This window comes from Podarcis melisellensis (genome assembly GCF_964234715.1).
Source record: "Podarcis melisellensis genome assembly, chromosome: 3".
Taxonomy (NCBI): domain Eukaryota; kingdom Metazoa; phylum Chordata; class Lepidosauria; order Squamata; family Lacertidae; genus Podarcis; species Podarcis melisellensis.
The window spans coordinates 12,481,327-12,496,013 of record NC_138530.1 but is presented as its reverse complement, the minus strand read 5'-3'; the positions used below and the strand labels follow the sequence as shown (position 1 = coordinate 12,496,013).

Genomic DNA, 14,687 nt, shown 5'->3' with positions numbered 1-14,687 from the left:
TGAATTCTACTTCAACACTCAAGGTTAGGGTTAGGGTTGGGGTTAGGGTTAGGGTTAGGGTACTGAAGTTCTCACCCTGGGCCAGCAGGGGGATACTGTAGGATAGTTTTCACTCAGGTCCACATATGCAAATAAGGGATCGAAAGTGACGTTCAGTGATTGGATAGTTACAGAAAATGGTTACTGTTGCGTTCTAGTGGAGCTCTATATAAGCAGGCTGGCTGAACCCTTCAGTTCTGTTCTGGCCTATGAATAAACAAGAGCTGTTTGAAGAATCGCTGTGCCATCTGATATGTTCACCCACAACTTAAGAGTTAGAGTCCTCCATCACACCTGAGGCAGCAGGCTAGTTTAGTGGGTGAAGCATGGACTCCCCTTGCCCCTTCCTTCTCATCTCTTCTTGCAGTAGTTCTTCAGACGTTTTGTGAAAGGGGAACTCAGTGGTATGATGGATCCTGAACCTGGGTCATGCGAAGAGGGGTGTCTGCTTATGTCCACAACCCACACTAACCAAATAGGAAAAATATGGGAAACCAGAAACTCAAATCGGCAAGGAATCTTCTGAATCATAACAGGCCAGGTGCCAACACATTCTTCTGCCTGACATGAAAAACATGAAGGCGCTCATTCACGTGCAGAAGCCAAGTGGACTGAACATGAAATCTTCCTCCAAGTTTAGCTTAGGGGTACCAGGGCTAACTTAGGGGCATCATCCTACAGCATCCCGCACCTGAGGCAGCTGCCTCACTCTGCCAAACGCTAGGGCCAGCCCTAGCTCCCTGGCCCTATCATAAATGGATGGTTGGGGTATCTCATTGGCCAGTTAAGAGACTCTATTCTCACTGTTGGCCTTCTCCTTGCTGGCAAATTGGCAGAACCCAGGTCTGTCACCCCCTGAAATTTGCAGCTACAAAGACCCAAATGGGCTGCAGCTGCACACACAGAATTATTCTGAGTGTGTTGCCGAACTCCTGGTCATTTTTGCCTTGGGCAAGAGAAAGGATAAATTTGGCCCTTGCAACAAGTGTATACAAGCAATACACAATAATCTGAAAATGCAATTGTCCATTTCTCCAGAAATTGGCTGAAAAGCAAATCTTTAAAAGCTGTGTAAAGACCCAGTAGAACATTAAACAAGCTTCCAGGGTTAAATGTGTCCAATAGCTCAACCCCAATCATTCTTACCAAACCTTGCACAGAAGCTGCCAGAATGTGTGAAGGTAGCTGCAATATTTCCCCATTAAATATAGTTATGTACAGTGGTACCTCAGGTTAAGTACTTAATTCGTTCCGGAGGTCCGTTCTTAACCTGAAACTGTTCTTAACCTGAAGCACCACTTTAGCTAATGGGGCCTGCTGCTGCTGCCGCCCCGCCGCCACATGATTTCTGTTCTCATCCTGAAGCAAAGTTCTTAACCTGAAGCACTATTTCTGGGTTAGCGGACTCTGTAACCTGACACATATGTAACCTGAAGCATATGTAACCCGAGGTACCACTGTATTGTCTTATGGTGACAGAACAGCCGAGTCTAACGAAGAATCCCTAATTTGCCTACAGAAATATCTTCATCAAAGCATTGTGGCATAGCACTAATAAATAAACATTAGCTTCCCTAGCACGGAAATGTTGCCTTGCTCATTTGTTCACCCGTAAACTCACTCCTCATGGCAGCCATTAATTGCTGCCTAGTAGCCACCGGATTTCTGTTCTCATCCTGAAGTAAAGTTCTTAACCCAAGGTACTATTTCTGGGTTAGCGGAATCTGTAACCTGAAGCGTATGTAACCTGAAGCAACTGTAACCTGAGGTACCACTGTGTTTCAAATCTTCTAACGCCAAAAAAAAAAAAAAGAGCAAAAGCCATGTTTCAGCCCTAACAAGCCCTTCTCCTCCTTATTTCTTGGAGACACAGAACAGTTTGGAGGGGCAGAAAAAGGAAGGTTTCCTTCCTGGCTCCTGGCAGCTGCTCTCTGAATGACAAGTGCTGGCTGTTCTGTGAACCAGCGGCCAGAGACAGTGCACAAACACAGAGAAACACAGAAGCTGCCTGGCGCCGGCTGGCCCGCAGCTCCCTCCCTATCCTTGCCCTCTCCTCTCTCTCTTTTTCCCCCTTTCCAGACTGCAGCTTGGCAACGGGCATGGAGCAGAGATGAGGTAAGGTGTGGCTTCCTCCAGCTCGCCTCCCTCTCTCCTCTCATCGTGGGGGCTTGGGGTTCATGAAAGCAGCGAGCTGCTTTGTTTTGGAAAGATGCATATCCATCTGCGCAGCAGGGTTCCATCCTGGGTGGAGGCCTTGGCACCTGAGAGAAGCCAGGATTTGGTGCCCCCGAGAGAACCACAAGACAACCTTCTGCAAGTCTCATTCTTGGGACTACAAATGTAGCCAGCTTCCTCACACAGCTCCCTTGAGACCCTGACAGTGCCTTATTCAGAATACTGTACAGCATTTTTCTAAGTTCCTAGCTGTATCCCATAAAAAACAACAACACTCCATGAGATTAACTGCAACGTGCTCTATGTGGGGCTATCTTTGAAGGTGACCTGGAAACTAGAACTAAGCCAGAATGCAGCAGCTAGACCGGTGACTGGGAGTGGCCGCCAAGACCTTATAACACCGATCCTGAAAGATTTACATTGGCTCCTAGTACAGTGGTACCTCAGGTTACATATGCTTCAGGTTACATACACTTCAGGTTACAGACTCTGCTAACCCAGAAATAGTACCTTGGGTTAAGAACTTTGCTTCAGGATGAGAACAGAAATCGTGCAGCGGCGGCGCAGTGGCAGCAGGAGGCCCCATTAGCTAAAGTGGTACCTCAGGTTGAGAACAGTTTCAGGTTAAGAACGGACCTCTGGAACGAATTAAGTACTTAACCCGAGGTACCACTGTATTGAGAAGCAAAGCAGCTAGTAACCCGAGGTACCACTGTACGTTTCTGAGCACAATTTAAAGTGTTGGTGCTGACCTTTAAAGCCCTAAACGGCCTCGGTCCAGTATACCTGAAGGAGCGTCTCCACCCCCATCGTTCTGCACGGACACTGATGTCCAGCACTGAGGGCCTTCTGGCGGTTCCCTCCCTGTGAGAAGTAAGTTTACAGGGAACCAGGCAGAGGGCCTTCCCGGTGGTGGCGCCCGCCCCTAAGAATGCCCTCCCAGCAGATGTCAAGGAAATAAACAACTATCTGACTTTTAGAAGACATCTGAAGGCAGCCCTGTTGGGGGAAGATTTTAATGTTTGATGTTTTATCGCTCTTTTATTATTATTAATATTCTGTTGGGAGCCATCCAGAGTGGCTGGGGAAACCCAGCCAGAAGGGCAGGATATAAATAATAAATTATTATTATTAACTAAAGGCTGGGCGAGAAAGCAAAATAACTCCTTGTGCCTTTGCCAGTAGCAGCTGCAATCCCTACCCTCCAGATCCCCATAGCCTATAAATTCAACAGGCTATCTTCCTCTCCCAAGAAACAAAACCAAAACACATCCATTACATGGACTGTTCTCAAGTTTCAACTCATATTAAAAATTACTAGAAGCAGCCTGTGCCAAGTCAGTTCACTGGGTTGACCTTTATGCACTCCAATGCAAGGTGTGTTATCCTACACACACCTGGATGTACAAGGCATAAGAAGACAGGAGTCTTTAGACAAAAGAGCATGATTGTGCAAATCAATATACAGTGGTACTTCGGGTTACATCCGCTTCAGGTTACATACGCTTCAGGTTACAGACTCCGCTGACCCAGAAATATTACCTTAGGTTAAGAACTTTGCTTCAGGATGAGAACAGAAATCGTGCAGTGGTGGCGCAGCGGCAGTGGGAGGCCCCATTAGCTAAAGTGGTACTTCAGGTTAAGAACAGTTTCACGTTAAGATCAGACCTCCAGAACGAATTAAGTTCTTAACCCGAGGTATATTAGTAGTGTCCCTGAAAAGAGGATGGGGAGAAATGCTATTTGGTTCACATTTTAATGAGAACCTACCCAATTCCAACTCCCCAAAACAATACGCCAACCGAAACACAGCTATGCTTTGAAACTCGCACTGCTCTGAATTTTTTGATGGAGTCCGCCAATCAAAAAAGTGTAAAACGATGCCTATTGAGAGCCAGTGTGGTGTAGTGGTTAAGAGCGGTAGTCTCATAATCTGGGGAACCGGGTTCGCGTCTCCGCTCCTCCACATGCAGCTGCTGGGTGACCTTGGGCCAGTCACACTTCTTTGAAGTCTCTCAGCCCCACTCACCTCACAGAGTGTTTGTTGTGGGGGAGGAAGGGAAAGGAGAATGTTAGCCGCTTTGAGACTCCTGAAGGGGAGTGAAAGGCGGGATATCAAATCCAAACTACTACTACTACTACTACTACTACTATTCTTCTTCTTCTTCTTCTTCTTCTTCTTCTATATTAGGGGAAAGAATGCATAAAATATGTGAGGACAACATACAAAATTGCACTACGTTCGGGGAAATCTGCTTGCGAAAAGAACTTGCACATTGGAAAAAAATCACACAAAAACACCAACCAATTTTCACGAGGAGACGATCCGCGTAAGCTGGCACCGAAATGCGAGGAACTGAACTGAGCACTGGGGAAAGGGGGAAAAAACAGAGAGAAACTGAAACTGACAGGTTTCCTACACGGATCTTAAGAAAGATATTGTCCGCCTGGGGATTTGAGAATTATAACATTAGCCTCTGGCACATCTTATACAATCTGGCGGCGGGTGCAGTTCGCCGGGGGAGCCCATTTGCTCTGTATTCTTGCTATCAGGAGTTGGACTCTCATAATGCAAAGTAAGTCCATCACTTTTCACATGTGCCTACACTGGAGGCTACATGCAACATGAATTTATCCTGATGGAGGTGAGACTCCACCGTGCCCTTTTCCACACTTGCTAGCAGTTGGGGGGGCCTGTTATCTGTCCCTAGTTTGACAACCCCCATTAGGCATTTTCCCTTCTTAGAACTCCTGCAGTTTTCTTTTCCGCCCAGGCATGGCCTTGCATATTTATGGTCTTGATCCAAAGCTTATTAACATCTACCCAGCTAAGTCTGCTTGACGACTGGGGACCTTGGATTAGGCCCTCGGGGCATGAACGACCTCCGAATGCACATTGGAACCACAGCTTTGATCAAGCTGGAAAAGGCTTAGTGAGTTCCAACAGGTGGAATCCAAAGCAAAACAAACCCAGGCTGCAAATTGCAACCACATTCCTCCCGGTGGTAGTCAGTGACCCTTATAACAATCCAGCAGTGGGCAGGAGAACTTGCCCGTGAATTATTTAAAAGAAGATCAGTGCTATTCATAGCCATATGACTGGTCCAATGCTGTCCGTGATTCGTCACCGGTGGGGGCGGGCGGGTAGGAAAGTAGGCAAGTGGGAGAGGCAGGTTTGTCTTTACCAAACTTCTTGCTAGCCCTCAGATACTTGTGTCTCTCGCAGGGTTGGCAGCCCCTAGCATGGTGTAAAGTATTTCGTGATTTCAGCAGGAAGTTACAGAATACGAATGGACTGAACAGCGACAGCATTGCAGGCACCCCCAGAGGTTTTGCCGATACAAAAAGTACTGGAAGCAGCATTGTGTGTGACCACCCAGAGAGCATCGTGAGCACAAATTGTCATGAAAGTGCAATAAAAATTGGCATCTTGGCTGTTGGAAGTGGCTCGCCAGGGGTTTCTCCTTTTTCAAAAAATACATTTTTATTAGTTTTTAATAAATTAGTTAACATTCATACAACAGAACTTCATATCTTATACAATATTTTTGGACTTCCGTCAACGCCTCTGGTGATTTTCCGTTCTTATCATTTCTTATGCATTTCTTAATTTCATATTACCTTTAATTATCTTTAACTAATGATTCTCCTCATTGTCTTTTTTGCAATATATCAAATAATTCACCTTACAAAACTTCTTGCAAACCTACTAGCATAATCTGTCCATCACAATTATTTTTCAAATAGTCTGTAAATTTACTCCAGTCTTCTGAGAATCTCTGGTCCCGCAGGTTTCGAATCATTCTTGTTAGTTTATCTAACTCTGCATAGTCCATCAATTTCATTCTCCATTCTTCTTTCATCGGTAATTCTTCTTGCTTCCAGTTTTGTGCCAATAATATTCTTGCTGCCATCATTGCATATAAAAATAACTTACAATCCTTTCTGTTTATATCCTCACCTACAATGCCAAGTAAAAATGCTTCTGGTTTTTTAATAAATGTATATTTCAACACCAGGGTTTTCTCCTACCCCTACCTTGGGGTGTCAACTTGAATAAAATATTTTGAGGGCCCTGCCCCGCATAAACGATCACATGATGCGCTTCTTCTTCTTCTTCTTTGGTGATCACTCGTAGCCGAGTAAGATTGTCTTCCATAAACACGGTTTTAACAGTGTGTCCATAAGTGACTGTGGCGGCCAATTCTGGATCCACACGTCCTTCCACAGTGGGGACACAGGTTTCCGGGCAGGAGCTGATCACAGTGTGGATTTGCCAAGCGTGCCTTCCTCTTAGCACGTTTCTCCCTTTCATCCTGAGTTTGAGCGTCTTCAAAGCCCATGACACCTTTGGTAAAGGCTGTTCTCCAATTGGAACAAGTGTTTCCCAATTGTTGGCGTTTATATTACATTTTTAAAAATTTGCCTTGAGACAGTCTTTAAACCTCTTTTGTTGACCACCAGCATTATGCTTTCCATTTTTAAGTTCGGAGTAGAGTAGTTGCTTTGGAAGATGATCACCAGGCATCCAAACAACATGACCAGTCCAACGAAGTTGATGTTGAAGAATCATTGCTTCGACACTGGTGATCTTTGCTTCTTCCAGTACACTGGTATTAGTTCACCTGTCTCCCCAAGGGATGTGATGGGAATGCCCATCAACTTTTCAGGGGTATTTTATTGTGGGGGAGGGGCCAAAGCCCCCACAGCCCTTAGGATTGGGCTCTTATGGCCCTATGCAAAGATGCCACAGCTGGAACCTGGCATGCAGAGGAGATTCTCTCACACCCTGAGCTACAGCCCTTCCCCAAAGCATCATTTCTGCCTGCTATATAACAGAGCCTTAACTACTTGGGCCATTTTGGGAAAGCTTATTCTTTCAGTATTCAGATTCAAACCAAACAAACACAAAAGCTACACTCCTCAGATTTTTGAAATGATGTTTATAATACACCTGGCCAAGGAGCTTATCTGATCTGTTGGTGGTGATTGCAGCACACTGGTGTGGCCTGCATGTATTTCTCTGATCTTCTAGCTTTTGAAATATAAAATATTTTTTCACTGGAGCAGAGGGAGTTGAAGTCCAGGGCACAACTCTTTTGTCTGGTCCTCCTGACTGAGCTCTTTGTCCAAATGGAATTTTGAAACGCTGCGGACTGACGGACACACCTCTCCCGTTTTTCTCCTGGGGAAAGAATCAGAATTTAAATATAACTCTGTTCTTTCCGAAAGGAAAGTTTTCATTTACAGCAGGCTAGGAATCCGCCCTGTTATGTATCTTTTGTTTATTTGCAAGATTATTTCCTGTCTCCACCATCAACCCCAGCATACCCTTTCAGCTGCAAATTAAAAATAACATGGCACGTGGTTGCTGGAAGATAGGCAGGGGCTGGGTAATCACTTGGTAAGAACAGGGCAGTTTTCAGTATTAGGTATATAGTACAAGCAGTGGTGAAGGGACGTGGATAGCGCTGCGGTCTAAACCACAAAGCCTAGGGTTGCCGATCAGAAGGTTGGTGGTTCGAATCCCCGCAACGAGGGGAGCTCCTGTTGTTTGGTCCCAGCTCCTGCCCACCTAGCAGTTTGAAAGCATGTCAAAGTGCAAGTAGATAAATAGGTACCATTCCAGCGGGAAGGTAAATGGTGTTTCCGTGCGCTGCTCTGGTTTCGCCAGAAGCGGCTTAGTCATGCTGGTCACATGACCCGGAAAAACTGTCTGCGGACAAACGTTGGCTCCCTTGGCCAGTAAAGAGAGATGAGCTCTGCAACCCCAGAGTCATTTGCGACTGGACTTAACTGTCAGGGGTCCTTTACCTTTACCTATTTACAAGCAGTGGTAAGCTAAGAAGCAAAAAATTCTGATGCCTAAACCAAAGGAATCCCATATTTAAGAAGAGGATAACTAAGGTTTCAGCCACACTTCAGTCTAATGTGGAATATGTAACCCTACATGTTTCCTTTAACCCTCCGTCATCCATACAACATTCACTGTAAATAGCTGCGGCCCCAAACTTTGTCCCTGCTAAATCCAGAGCTTCTCTATCCTCGGGAAATCTGAAAATGATATCTGCTCCATCTTCTAAGTGCTGCTACCAGATTTTTATGGACGCCTTTGTCCTTTTATTTTCTTTTTTGATGCAGACTTTTTTAAAACGTGAAGCAGTTTCTACAGAGGCAGGTTTGCTTGGGACGGCAAATAGTTTCCTTTCCTTTCATTTGTTTTACATATTTCTATGCCGCTTTTCACTTGTACGAGTCACAAAGTGGCTTACGAACAATAAATTTCAATAGCACAACAGAACGTCACAACTGCAATGTAAATATGACAGGGAACAATCCACAAATCGTCAGCAAAACAATTGTAAAATCGTAAGTAAAACCACCTTCGTTCTGCCCGGACACGGGTCCAGCTCCGAGGGCCTTCTGGCGGTTCCCTCACTGTGAAAAGTCTAGTTACAGGGAACTAGGCAGAGGGCCTTCTTGGTAGTGGCGCCCGCCCTGTGGAAGACCCTCCCACCAGATGTCAAAGAAAACAACAACTACCAGACTTTTAGAAGACATCTGAAGGCAGTCCTGTTTAGGGAAGCTTTTAATGTTTGATGCATTACTGTATTTTAATATTTTGTTGGAAGCTGCACAGAGTGGCTGGGGAAGCCCAGCCAGATGGGCGGGGTATAAATAATATATTATTATTATTATTATTATTATTATTATTATTATTATTATTATTATTATAAATCACTGCAACAAAACAAGTAAAAATGAATCACAATCAAAGTCATATAATGGTGGGAGGATGGACATGTAAATGCCAGGTGAAAATCGTATCCAAATGAAAGCCACTCAGGTAACTGCCAGGGGACAAATTCCATTGTATAATCAATTAGATGTCTCTGGGAAGCTCAGAAACAGGACATGAGCCTGGAAGCCCTCTTCCATAATGTGCATGTACCAAAATTGTGGAAAAACACCATATGGACACAGAGTGCACTTTTTAATCCTATGATTGCTATTAACCCCCTCTTGCTTTTCAGACCTACAGCAACTGGTTTTAGTTCATCAAATATAAGCCACAAAGTCTCCCCCCCTCTCGTCACTATTTTTTTTCCTGGTGCCACCACTGACTTGAAATCAAACACATGGCTTCCAACTGCACAAATATAGTCTTGCCCTGCGTCCTTCCAGAGATAATTTCCATATTATCACAAGCTTTCTGTGAAAGAGGGTTTCAGATTGCTTAGCTGTTCCTACAGAACACTGAAATGCAAACCATGTTACGTGCAGAAAATCTGTTGAATGGGGGTGTTGCAAAGTGTCCTATGGACAAATCCTCTTGGAAGGCTGAAAGGTTTTCCTGTTTAAAGTAAATTTGTCTGTAATATCACTGCTGCTGGGGAAACAATTTCTCACAGCCACACACTTAAACTGGGGGCAGAGAACCTTCAGCCCAAGGATGACAAGCATGTTTAGGGTATATTTTATAATTTGTGACTTTCCTTTGAGTAATCACAGGAGGGTCCATCATTGTGGGGGCAGAGGTTACTGTTATGTACTGAAGTTCTCACCCTGGGCCAGCAGGGGGATACTGTAGATAGTTATGCAAATAAGGGATCAAAAGTGACGTTCAGTGATTGGATAGTTTTAGAAAATTGTTACAGTTACGTTGTACTGGAGCTCTATATAAGCAGGCTGACTGAACCCTTCAGTTCAGTTCTGTTCTGGCCTGTGAATAAACAAGAGCTGTTTGAAGAATCGTTGTGTCGTCTGATATGTTCACCCACAACTTAACAGTTACTGTTATCCCACTCATTTGCCTTCTGGTTCTGCCTATGCAGACAGGATGAAAATCAAGGAAAAAAATATGTTCTAAAAAGATGGAAATCACAGCATTTGGTCACCTTGTGCCCGAGAAATGTTTTGGACTGCAACTAGTTGGAGCTGATGGGACTTGTAGTCCAAAGCATTTGGGACGTATCAAGTTGGCGAAGGCTGATCTAGAGCTTTCAGAAATGTTCCTTTTGTTTTTGGTAGTTGTCGTTATCGTGAGACATGAAAACGGTGGACAGACTGGAGCATAAGGGCAAGGGTTCTTTATTTACGTCTGTCTAGAGGAAGAATCAAACTGTCTGTCAGGACCTTTGCCCGTCAAAAATAATCGCGTCCCCGTAGATTTCACAAATGTGGGACGCTTAAGATTATCTCAACTTGACACGGTTATTGGGGCAAGCAGCACTCCACGAAAAAGCAGAATAAATACGGTAAAAACTATGGGAATATTACAGGGAATTATGCAATTGATTATACTGCTGAAATGCTTTAAAAGCTGTTGCAATTGTTGCTTGTTGTTAAAGAATAGTTAAGCACTCACCGGTGAAATAAGGGGAGCGGGGGATGTATGCCACAATGTGTTGTTGCGATTGCTATTTGCAATGTGGAGTCATGGATGAAATAGCACACATCCAGCCTCTGTAACAGCTGCAAGACAGGCAGAAATCAAACAGGGGCGCCTTTCCCAAGAAATCAGGAAAGGATTCATCCAAAATATTTGGCTTTGTCAGGTTCCTGTTCAACATGTGAAATAATAATAATTTATTATTTGTACCCCGCCCATCTGGCTGGGTCTCCCCAGCCACTCTGAGCGGCTTCCAACAAAGATTAAAAATACATTAAATTGTCACACATTAAAAACTTCCCTGAACAGGGCTGCCTTCAGATGTCTTCTAAATGTCAGGTAGTTGTTTATCTCTTTGACATCTGATGGGTGGGCGTTCCACAGGGCGGGGGCCACTTCCGAGAAGGCCCTCTGCCTGGTTCCCTGTAGCTTTGCTTCTCGCAGTGAGGGAACTGCCAGAAGGCCCTCGGCACTGGACCTCAGTGTCCAGGTAGAACTATGGGGGTGGAGATACTCCTTCAGGTCTACTGGGCCAAGGCTGTTTAGGGCTTTAAAGGTCAGCACCAACACTTTGAATTGTGCTCAGAAACGTACTGGGAGCGAAATGATGCCAGCCATCATGAGCTACTGCTGTCTAGCTTGATCTGAGCCTTTTCCAAGACTCAGTGAAGCTCCCTCCATGCATTTTCTGGTTCTCAGATATATATCTGGTTTGGCTTCTTCAGGTTCCAGAGTAGGTGGTGAGCAACCAATTCTGACTGATATAATGGAGCCAGCAGAAATCGGAAGATACTGAAGGACCTTTTCAACTCTGAGAGAATAGCAGGGAAAGTTTTGGCATAACTAAGCACTAATAAACACATCTCTTTTAGTTTTATGACTGCATGAATTTAGATCAAAGTTACATCCAAACACCCAAGCCCCGTACGATAAGGGTTCTTCTGCAATGGAGCTTTAGCCAAAACAAAGCTGGTTTTATGTTTGCAATGGAAATAAACTTCTTCCCATGGGAAATGTATTTAAAATGAACATACATTATTTTCCTGTGAAAGTATTCCAACCACCTCAGATGTCACCTCCATTGTATGCTCTCTGGGTTATATGGTTTATACACGCAACATAAATCTTCATTGTAGATCGACCATCAGAAGATAGCTTTACTTGTCATGTTTTAAAAATCTGATTTAAGTTCTTCATATAAAACTTTGCCATCTTTCATTCCTGCAAGCTGGGAAATATGTGGTGCATTTGCAAAGCCATCTTGACTAAGATGGTGAGTCAAGAAACTTTGGACTATTAAACAAGAATTCAAGATTCTGAAATGTGGGAGCTTATTCCAACAGCCACCATTGGCACGGTTTCGAGGAGAGTAAAAAAAGGCAGGCATCTGTGTTGATTCACTATACAGTATATATCATATAGAGTGTTAAACAAGCCTTTTGGTTTCCCTGTGAATATCCCGGTGCTCAAAAACTCTGCACTTCAACTGGGTGAAAGCTGCACTCGGAGAGCTCAGGCGATGCTCGATTTCGGTATCAATGTCGGCCCTTCTGTAAAGATAACTGCCTCGACGACAATATCCCTCTCTCGATCTCACTGGTGTGATCCAAAGGAAAGTAGATTTGGCACCAACTTGGCTGCAGGAGTTGTCGGAAGGAGGCATACAAGGTGCCATCCAACCATCTTAGGGACTCCACTCTGGATTTGTGTAGCGTATATTCCTGAATATTTCCCACAAGGCATCAGAGGTTTAGGATCAGAGTTTTCCTTCTCTTAGATAGGCTACCTTCCCAGGTTGATGACCCCCATCTGCCCCTCATTTCCTCTACAGCATGTGAAGAAATCACCTTCTTGACAGTTGGACCTACTACAGTGATACCTCTGGTTAAGAACTTACCGTATTTTTCACTCTATAGGACACACTTTTCCCCCTCCAAAAATGAAGGGGAAATGTGTGTGCGTCCTATGGAGTGAATGCAGGCTTCAGGCAGCTATCTGCAAGCCTTCAGAGCACGGCGGGAGTTCCAGCCACACTCCGAAGGCTTTTGGAGAGCAGCCTGAAGCCTGGGGAGCGCAGCGCCAACTCCTGCTGCACTCCCTGGGCTTCAGGCAGCTATCTGCAAGCCTTCGGAGCACGCCCCCAGCCCCGTAAGCTCCAGGAGTGGTGGCAAGGCTGTGCGCAACCTTGCCCCTGATCCCGGACCTGTTCTGCCAAAGCCGCACACAGCCTCTCCCAGCTGGAGAGGTTGCGCGTGGCTAAAGAGGAAGCCAAGACAGCCAGCAGGATGGATCCCGCTCGCTGTCTTGGCTTCTTTGCTCTTTGGAGCTGTGGGGGGGATAATTTTTTTTTCTTTATTTCTCCCCCTAAAAACTAGGTGCGCCCTATGGTCCAGTGCGCCCCATGGAGCGAAAAATACGGTAATTCGTTCTGGAGGTCTTTTCTTAACCTGAAACTGTTCTTAACCTGAGGTACCACTTTAGCTAATGGGGCTTCCCACTGCCGCTGCGCCGCCGCTGCACGATTTCTGTTCTCATCCTGAAGCAAAGTTCTTAACCTGAGGTACTATTTCTGGGTTAGCGGAGTCTGTAACCTGAAGCGTCTGTAACCTGAAGTGTCTGTAACCCGAGGTACCACTGTATTGGTCTCATTCTCTCAATCCATGAGAGCCTGTCTTCATGTGCAGAGTCCCTAACTCACGGACGGTGCATGTAACGTACTGAAGAAAATAATAAAAACCACTTACAATTTAATAGGCTACTGCTAACATTACTTGTTAGAAGGAAGGCTATCTTTAATATTTTATTCCCTATTGCTGTAACATGCTGGCCTCAGAAGCAAACAAGTATAAACTCAGCCACATGGGTTAAAATCTGCCCTTATCAATTAAATTCAACTGCAAGGTTTAAAAAACCAGACTTTAATTGATTAATCTACTGGTTGATTGCATTAATCCCACACTTAACTCCTGATGGAATCCTCTTTTTTCACCTTCCCCGCCAAGTGAGAACAGAAGCCCTGAAAAGAGATGACCTGTCTCTCGCAAGGCTAGTCCACAGGAGTGAGCCCCACATGCAGATTTAAAGCAGTATTATACCACTTTGAACATGGCTCCCCCACTCCAAAAATTTTGGGAATAGCAGTTTGTTAAGGGGTGCTGAGAGAACGCTATTCCCCTTGAAGAGTTACAATCCCCAAAGTTCCCTGGGAAGAGGGATTGGTTGTTAAACTACTCTGACAACTGTAGCTCTGGTGAGGGGAATAGGTAACGGTAAAGGGACCCCTGACCATTAGGTCCAGTCGTGGTCGACTCTGGGGTTACAGCGCTCATCTCGCTTTATTGGCTGAGGAAGCCGGCATACAGCTTCTGGGTCACATGGCCAGCATGACTAAGCCGTTTCTGGCGAACCAGAGCAGCGCACAGAAACGTCGTTTACCTTCCTGCCAGAGCAGTACCTATTTACCTACTTGCATTTTGACGTGCTTTCGAACTGCTAGGTTGGCAGGAGCTGGGACCGAGCAACGGGAGCTCACCCCATCGATCGGCAAGTCCTTAACCCACAGCGCCACCTGCATGAGGATAATAGGGGTCTCCTAATGACTCTAATCACCCTTGGCAAGCTAAATTTCCCAGGATTCTTTGGGTGAAGGCATGACTGCTTGATGTGGTTATTATACTACAGTACCTGGGCGCTCTCTCAGTCTGGAGATCTATCATCTATCATCTATCTATCTATCTATATCTATCTATCTATCTATCTATCTATCTATCTATCTATCTATCATCTATCTATCCATCTATCTATCTCTATCTATCTATCTATCATCTATCTATCTATCTATCATCTATCTATCATCTATCCATCTACCTATCACCTATCTGATATAGATGTAATAGAAGCAGGTAGTAGCTCTTCACAAAAAGGTACAAACTCCATTTTTTTTGGAAGAGTGATGTTCTCCCTCTGTGACCGTCTTGTTTTGCCTAACAAAACAAGTCATGTAGGGACACTCAGCATCTCATGAAGACTTGGAGCTGACCATTCCATTATTTTTCCTGCTCTAAAAAGACATTCAGCATCC

The 14,687-nt window shown here is 44.8% G+C and overlaps 1 long non-coding RNA gene across 1 annotated transcript in view; it reads left to right on the top strand.

Annotated features, from left to right (window-relative positions):
• Positions 1-9,966, top strand: part of LOC309366133 — a 128,672-nt gene extending 118,706 nt beyond the window's left edge. Inside the window, exon 2 of the long non-coding RNA XR_014166537.1 lies at positions 9,751-9,966. This is a non-coding gene — a long non-coding RNA (uncharacterized lncRNA). The remainder of the gene's footprint in view (positions 1-9,750) is intronic.
• Positions 9,967-14,687: the final 4,721 nt, after the last annotated feature.